The sequence below is a fragment of the Pavona decussata genome, unplaced genomic scaffold (assembly GCF_977016875.1).
Source record: "Pavona decussata unplaced genomic scaffold, jaPavDecu1.1 SCAFFOLD_380, whole genome shotgun sequence".
In the NCBI taxonomy this organism is placed as follows: Eukaryota; Metazoa; Cnidaria; class Anthozoa; order Scleractinia; family Agariciidae; genus Pavona; species Pavona decussata.
Genome location: NW_028145754.1, coordinates 258,845 through 267,500, shown reverse-complemented (window position 1 = coordinate 267,500; position 8,656 = coordinate 258,845). Strand labels below are relative to the sequence as shown.

The window sequence follows — 8,656 nt, the reverse complement described above, 5'->3', positions numbered from 1 at the left end:
TCACATGGAAAAACAACAAATGTTAGATTAAAATTATAAACCAACCTGAAATTTCCAAGATGACGGAATGCAACGCAAATCATGAGGAACGGATACACCTCTTTCTCACCATGAACCAACGTTCCGATGCACCCAGTTCTCATTGTGACCAAAATAGTTTGAAAGAGCTTTATCATCATGAAGTTGACAACCATTCAAGTTGCCAAAATCGCCGCTAGACAGATTTTTAAATTTATCAAACAAAGAATCCTGCGTCTGTTCAAAAAAAAAAATCCCATTTTCACTAAAAAGCCGATGATCGAAACATGTTCGAAAGTCAGTTTTTATTTCTTAATTGCATTACAAGGAAGCTATGCGAACTGTGGCAGTCGGACAAAAGTGCAACAAGGTCAAACAATCCGTCGTTTTTGTTTTAAGCTATTTCTAATACTTTTAGTTTATGCGTCATTTGACCACAAATGTGATTAAAATAAACTCGCGATTGCAAAAACGTTGACACCTAAAAAGCATAAACCGTGAACGATGAGACCCAATGGCTTTATGCATGGGTATAAGTGTACTGAATTTATTTTAATATTCTATTCTGAATGATGGAAACTGTCCAAGCTTTCCTTACACTGTAAAGTGTCAAATTGGCCAACAAGAGCCAATTTTTTAACAGTATACCCACAAATCCGTTGGGTCTCATCGTTCATGGTTTATGCTTTTTAGGTGTCAACGTTTTTGCAATCGAGTGTATGTAAACGCTATTACAGTCAATCCAGGTCACGCGTGAACAGTATTTCCAAGAATGAAATGAACATTCGAATTTCTCTTTGTAATGTCCGAAGTGTGATTGGAATGTTGGACATTTCTCTGGAAATCGTTCCTAAAAAGACGCATTAACTGAAAAAAAAAAAAAAAAAAAAAGATTAATAATACTTGGGAAACAACTGTTATTCTTGAAATATTCAATTTTGCCATGTAAAGAAAAATTCATAGCTTTATACCGTCCATTAGCTAAGGAAATTTACACGGGAACTCTGAAATCTCGTTGGCGATTTTCAAAACTGACATGTAAATTTCAAAACTCTGTTCAAATCACGCGTGACCTGGGTTGACTGTAAAGTAACAGGAAAATGCAAAATAAGAAACGGTTAACAGCAGCCTTGCATGCTCAGGGCTCTCTCTCGATTTCCATTCGTAGCAGTGAGACGACTTAGTTCCCTAAAAAAGTAGGAAAATGAGGGCTGTAAAAAACTTACGGAGAAATTTTGAAAACTAAATAAATAAATCAAAATAAATTACTCACCCGACATCGTTAGCGAGGGAATCCGTCAGCGCAGGAATAGCGAACCAGAGCGGGACCTGGAATCTATTTCGGCTGTATTTTACCGTGGGAATTGATTCCAGATGTTGTTTCGTGACAGCAGTCAACAGTCAAACGTTAAATTGAGTGGTATAAACTCACTCGTCATTTGCGCTGTTTCATCCTACAGGTTAACTTTATAACTTTAATTTCACATGTTTTTGTTTTTCGCTGTGATTTTTTGAGGGGGTCAGTTAGGGGGTCAGTTGGGGGTCAGTAGGGGGTAAGCTGACCCGGGGGTCATAGGGTAATTAAAAGGACATAACAGCTCTACATGTTTGAGTTGAGTGCCTTTCAAGGGGTGATATTAGCAAAAGCCAAAGCAAAATTACAAAATACAAACTCTAGAAAGCCACATGCCTTGCCGCAGAAAATGAAATGTCCTAGATTTGGAAACTACATGTAACTCATGCATGACACTGGCCTCTCAATGTTAACCATCTCATGGGAAGAATCAGCTCTGGGCAATTAAGGGTACAAGATCGTCTGAATGGTACAAGGAACTTTTAACTAAAATCAGGTGAGCTGCTGAAGTTAATAACAACTCAGTGCTACAGAACAGTGCTTGTGTGTCATGCAGCACTTACCAATAAACTTGGCCTTGTAACATTTACCATCAACAGAAATGCCTTCTTCTTTAATCACATTTTTCTCATAATTCAACCGCCTGATTAGCTTTGGTACTTCTTCCCTGTATTTAAAAGACAATTTATTAATTCAAACTGAAACATTTAAAAAAAAAAACAAAGAGCTAAAGTTAAAACTACAAAGTTTTGTTTTGTTAAAGGGGAACAGTCACGGATTTTGCTGTGTACTTTTAACTGTCAAAATTCTATTAATTGTTTTCTATAAATCAAGCATGTGCAATCGCAGCATGAAGCCCACTAGAGTTGCTGTTAAAATGGTGCCAAAATAAAACTTCTGCACATTTTCTAGGTTGTATAAATGGTAGTAAAAGATTCTCAAAGTTTATTTTGTCAGTAAAATAAAATTTGTATCACCTTTTTGTCATAATCCAGCCTGATATTTTGGGGGAAAGCAAAGTGCCAGTAAATGATGTTCGGCATGATCCCACGGAAAATCCCTTACACTAAACAGAATTAGACTACAATGATAGATTCAATCTAAGATTTAACAAATATGAGCAAATTGAAATGTCCAAAGATCCCTGATTTTCCAAAAATATTCTCAAAGAAAGCTTGCATTGAAAGCTTGTCAGAGTCTCTAAGTCTTGGGCAATCAAATGTGCGACAGTACAACCAAACATAATTATGCTGGCTTACAAAATACGATTTCAAAGTGCGCTGCCACAATTTTTTGATTATATAATGACTCCACTACTCCTTAAAGTCAACAAAGAAAAAGTTTTAAAAAATGGTATGCCAAATCTGTCAATGTTCAAATTGCCAGATGTGTATATCTTCTGATCCTGTTTTTAACCCTGGCAGTTCCAACATCTGTCAAACACTGACCAAATTGCCCTTTAAAGAGCTTTCCCAAAGTAAATTGTTGCCAAAAAATCAACAGAGGCATTCTGTGAAACCTTAAATTGAAGTAAAACAACCGTTATTGAATATCAGTATAAAAAGATGGAGAAGATCAACTGAGAACGATATAAACGTCAGGCTGATTTCTAAGACAGCTTTGAAAAATTTAGGTTCAACTTTTCAATATCATTAAGCGGAGCATCAGTGTGCTGTGCCCATGACCAGGCATGCCCCTTTAAGAGAAAAAAAGGAAACTTCAGCATGATTCACAAGCTAACACTTGTTCAAAGCAATGGAAAGTCGGGAAGGACAGTCGGGGAAAATTTTTTCATAAAATTTCATGGCTGGAGCCACTTTACCTGTTCTCTTTGCAGTTTCCGATTGCTAATGGATACACGGAACCACTACTTTCTGAGCTTAAGTGGCTAAAATTGACAGCAACCACCCCAACAGAGACCTGATCTTTACATATTCATTTCATAAAAAAAGAATAAATACACAGATCAACTGCAATTACATTAAACAATCTCTTAACAGATATATGTAGATGCTTTGCATTAAGTAAAGTACGTCTTTAAAAGGTCCTTCAAAGCAATTTGGAGAGCATCTTTAGGCTAAAACTGTAATAATGTAGCCTAGGACCATAAAAGATGTTAAATTACACATATACTATTTATACCAGTGAAAGTAGAGAGTGTAGTAGAAGGAAATTTGTCACAGATGAAATTTTCGTGTACTACATAGTTAGAAAGAACAAATTGATATGGATTATACTACTTGCAAAAGGGCGCCCATCCAACTTGATATTAAAAATCATTGTGGGGCTCAGCGTGTTGTGAAGTCTGGCTTCTCGAATTGCCCAAACAAGTGCAGGGGCCATGTACTACTGAGTACCCAGTAATGCCACAATCAAGGTCAAGGGCATTTATTTTAACCAAAGACTGGGTGGTGGAAAATACCATTGATTTGCAGGCTTTGATCATGTTTTTTGTCAGAAGACACTGCAGGTCTCTCTCTTTCTGTCATTAAAAGAAATGAACAAGAAAAACAAGAACATTTTCATAAAGTAACACCATTATAACATCACTGAATTTAAAAAAAATAGGGACTGTACTACAAAATTAACATATACGCTTTCTACATATGATTCTGATTCTGTCCTGTAGAGCATTTCATTGTTATTACCGCTCCAAAATAGAGGTTGTACAAGTTAAGGTTGTACAAGTTAATGAATCAACTTCAAACATCTGGTGGAGCAGAGGTAGTTTTAACATGAAGCCAAAATTCTTTAAGATCCAGTAACAACATGTATATCTTTTTCACTAGCTGTCCTCAAGATATATTTTTATGTTACTACTTGGGAAAATTTGTCTAAAAAAATCTTCTTACTTTAATAATTATTTAATCAGGCAGTGATATTGTAAAGAGAAATTAGATATTGGTCATTGCTGGGGCTTAAAGGGGTTAATGAAATTAGTTTGCTCCTGGAAGTTACAACATTATAAAGTTCATTAAAAAGGGGGAAGTATTTTTCAGCAAAGTTTAATAATCCTTTAAAGATAAAACAATACTCATAACAAGTAAACTCACCCTACTTCTTCCAAGATTTAAGAAGTTTACCACCGTTTGCCAACCGTTGTCAGGCAACTTGACTTCAAGTTTAACATACACTTGCACCCAATCCGGTACTCGCCACGACGTTTCCTGCCTCTGCCGCATTTCGGGAGAAAAAGCAAATTCGGGCGCAGATCTGACTCCTTTGTTGTCAGCAACAATATCCACAGCTTATGAAATTGCTGATTTCGTTCACTAATTGCTGATCCTCTTCTGTGCCATATAGAAAGCCGTATGCTAAGACAGAGCCTAAAGAACCGTGAGAGGAAGCATTGGTGAGCTGATCCAGGGCATTGCTACAAACTAATTTCAGTTGTCTTTTCTTGCTTATGGGCCCAACAGAAGTTGAAGATGCGATGCTCTCGATTGAGCGGGGGGGAGAGAAGTCGGCGACTTGCGATCCTACAGCGGGTGTATTCGGTGGAGTTTCTAAGGTAGCTGCCATGATCGAACTTTCAATGGCCCTAAACTTTCCCCGATAGAACGCAAGTTCTCCTTCGAGAACTTCGATTCTTCGCGATTTCGGCGTTCGATCGAGAGCTTGTGCACCGCCGGGGCCGGGAAGGCTTGCATCACAGATTTCTTCGATATCATCATTGTTGATTGTCTCCACAACTCGCTTGCAAACATTTGAAGACAAAAATCCGCCACACGTAGACGACGACTGCTTTATTAATCCCCCACAAAGGCCAAACAAAGTGATTCCGTAAGCTTCGTTTACGTTTTTCGTTCTTTCGGAAAACCAGTGTTTTGGAACGTGTTCTCCATTTTCCCGCCACAAATCGCTGACCTGAACGCGGTAGATCTCGCTTGGAAAAAGCTCAAAAAACTTTGCTTTGACAAACTGGCTGATCTTACGGTCAACCAATTGTCCTGAGAGACAGTACCATCGTTTATCGGGGCTCAGTGTTGTTCCATAAATCCGATGAAGTGGAACATTGTTCCGTGCCCCTGCACTGAGCGCCATTGTTGAGGCGCGCGCGCGAGGTGAAATGGATTTGTCTTTCCCGCAACCTTCATGTCGCCGCTAAAAATGGTCATTCGATAGAACATTAACTATTTTTTGCTGCTTAAAGTTAGTTTGATTGATTTCCAATGCAATCCGATGGACCCTAAACTCAAAACACTTTTCTGAACACGAAACACCTTTCGTGACGAGCTTATCGCTGTCGTCAATTATCGTGTGACGTCAGGAGACGTCCAGCCGCGAATTCCTGAGTCGAGTAAAGCACATCATGGTTTCGGCCATCATTAGTGAGCTTACGCAACAGGACGGCTGAGGGAAGGAGACGGTGAAATATCGTTGTGTGACCAACATGACATCTTTGTATCTTCACGTTTTTAGGCGATTTTCAACTAAAACTGGTGCTCTATCATCTGTGACAACCTGAAAACCACGAGCGGTAGGAATGTTACAATCTAGAGTCATGAATACTTGGCCGTCACGTTGGTCACACAAGCAAAATTTGCCGTCTCACCACATCAGCCGTCCTGTTGCGTAAATTCGCTATTCTGCCAACCTTCAGGACCGTCCGCGCGCGGATCGCCGCCATATTTAAGGTTTCAACGTTTTCAAATAGATATTCTTTCTACAAAAAAAATCAAAAGAAAATATTATTTGTGTCGAAAGATATCGGGGGTAAAAGATTGTTCTCGTTAATTATCTTAATAAGATCTGTCATACCCGTGTCATATATCAATTAATTTGCCTGTGGACTAGTAACGTGATACCGAATGCGCGCTTCGGCACAACACGTGCGAATGGTCTTCATTTTGTTTATAGCCTTTAGTATTCTCCATAGATATTTAGCGTTTGCTTCGACGAAAATGCCGCCAAAAAAAGAAAAGGTCGTGTCCGTTTTCGTCATCGAAACCGAGAGCGAAAAAGAAATCGAAAGCGGGTTCGACAAAGAATGGGCCGAAGAATTGGCAGAGAGCGACAAAGGCTCATTTTATGGGCAAGAGAAGTCTCTGGAGGAGTTGGATATTCAGAAAAGTGAAAATGCTCCAGTTGCTGAGAGTGCAAGCCGCTCCAAACTCCAGCTTGAAGAGCCAGAGGAAGAAAGCCAATTAATCTCATCGACCCCATCTGCTGATGGAACGTGAAAAACAATAAGCGGTCGAGCTATCGTATCGAGCGAAAAGCTGCTTGAGAAACTGGACTAGTCTGTATCTTGTCAATTTTGCCATGGAAGAGTCCAAGTCATGGTAAATGTAGCGACTAAGCATGGACTTGGTTCTACCTGGAGAATCCAGTGCGAGAATGAAAGCTGTCCGTCGCACAAGACAAATTATGTTTTTAATTCTTCCGAGAAGAGCAGAGCGTTTGGAATAAACCGGGCCTCAGTTCTTGGCCTTCGCGAGCAATCGGTGGTGGACATTCGGCATCTTCGCTTTCGTTCGTGTTGATTTCGCACTGGTTTTTGGTATCTTTACCAACCTAGCCAACATTTCAAGAAATAAACGCAATATATCTTTATTGTTACATGGAAACCGTCATGTTGTTTGTGTATTAAACGATTACTATACATGCACGTTCACTTACCTCAACGAATTTTGTCTTGTGTCTATACGCGGTGTAATTGAACGACCGGAAGCAAAATAACTATTTCACGCTGCTTGCCGCGAAAGTTTGTTTCTACCTCTCAAAGTCCTATTGTTAGAGAAAATTGATCCCTCTCTGATATCAATCAGAATAAACATTTAGGTGTTATAATCTCATTCCAGGTAGGATGCCGCCAAAAATTGTATTTTCTATTTTATCTCCGAACGCAAATTTTGCTGATCGACTCGTACGTTTTGAAGTCCAAGTCGGCAGCCTTTCAATCAATTTGGCTAAAATTTGGCCAGAGTGATGCCATATATCTCTTCTACGAAATCGTGTCTGCGAATTTTAATACTACTTTTAATTTTGAACTAGAATTTTTTTTCCACAGGGAGTCTTGACTAATTGCCTTCCCCAACTTCATTTGCTAATAAAAGAGAAACAAACGCACATATCAAAAATCTGACACACAGTCTTTTAGTGGTATTGTGTTGAGAAGCGAATGCGGTGTTAATTGTTTTCTTCCGTTTATTTCCGGCGGGAGTGGAACATGATTTATAGAGACGTGTACTTTTACACGAGGCGTTCCAATTTCGAAACACATTTAAGTAAATTGGTTTTGTTAGTTCAAATCCATAATCTCGAATCATTAAGCTTTTATAAAATATATGGTTTATAGGTTTTTTTTTATAAAAACAACAAACGGCTACAGCGAACCGCGAGCGGACGGTCCTGAAGGGTAGCTATGACCTTAAAGTGCTTTTTAAAATAACGACTATCTAATTTAATGCGCCAATACTTCAGGGCAGCAGTTTTACTGAAAACAGAAACTTCTACATGAAAAATATAATCAATTACTTCCGGAGAGTCAGGACATAGTTTCAAGTTGAGAAATTCTTTATAATGAATAATGAAAAGGCAAACGAGGTTTTACTATTTTAATAATAATTATTTTATCAAGCAGCACCTGGTACACAGGTTCCCATTTGCAGCTGCCCTTTGGTTAAAGTTGCCTCCTCATTCATATGCCATTTCATTTTTGCTTTTTAAAATAATAATTATCTAATTTAATGCACCAATACTTCAGGGCAACAGTTTTACTGAAAACAGAAACTTTTACATGAAAAATATTATCAGTCATTTGCGGAGAGTCAGGATATTGTTTCAAGGTAAGGAATTCTTTATAATGAATAATGAAATGCGCAACGATGTTTTATTTTTTTAAATAATTATTTTATCGAGCACCACCTGCTGCACACGTTCTCATTTCCCGCTACCCTTTGGTTAAAGTGGCCTCCTCATTCGTATGCCATTTCATTTTTGCTTTATAAAATAATAATTCTCTAATTTAAGGTTACCTTATACCTTCAGAGGTGTCGCACGTCCAAGCGATGTAGCGCGTCCGGTTTAAACTGTACATACCTAAACCCATATATCAAATTAAAGCTTATAGAGCTGGCCATCAAACTATACCAAAAATTTTGAAATAAAATGAATTGCCGAATTTTAGCACTGTTTCACTGTTTTCTCAAATCAATTTTTGTGCTTGGAGGAAACACTTTAAAGAGCTAAAACACAAAGGGAATTTGTTTGTTTGCCTTCAAATTTGGACAGTAGCTAGCTTAACACATAAATAACAAAAACGTGTCTGCGAATTTTTTT

General features: G+C 38.3%; 1 protein-coding gene across 5 annotated transcripts in view; it reads right to left on the bottom strand.

Annotated features, from left to right (window-relative positions):
* The window catches only part of LOC146452134 (uncharacterized), a 20,877-nt gene extending 16,966 nt beyond the window's left edge, over positions 1-3,911 (bottom strand). For 2 of the 5 annotated variants that reach the window (XR_014859824.1, XM_085098188.1), the window contains exon 1: positions 1,936-3,908. The gene's annotated coding sequence lies outside the window, so the exon portion shown is untranslated. Of the gene's footprint in view, positions 1-1,935 lie in introns of all 5 variants that reach the window. The other 3 variants (XM_085098186.1, XR_014859825.1, XM_085098187.1) reach the window with 3 other exon arrangements.
* Between the last annotated feature and the right edge of the window lie 4,745 nt (positions 3,912-8,656).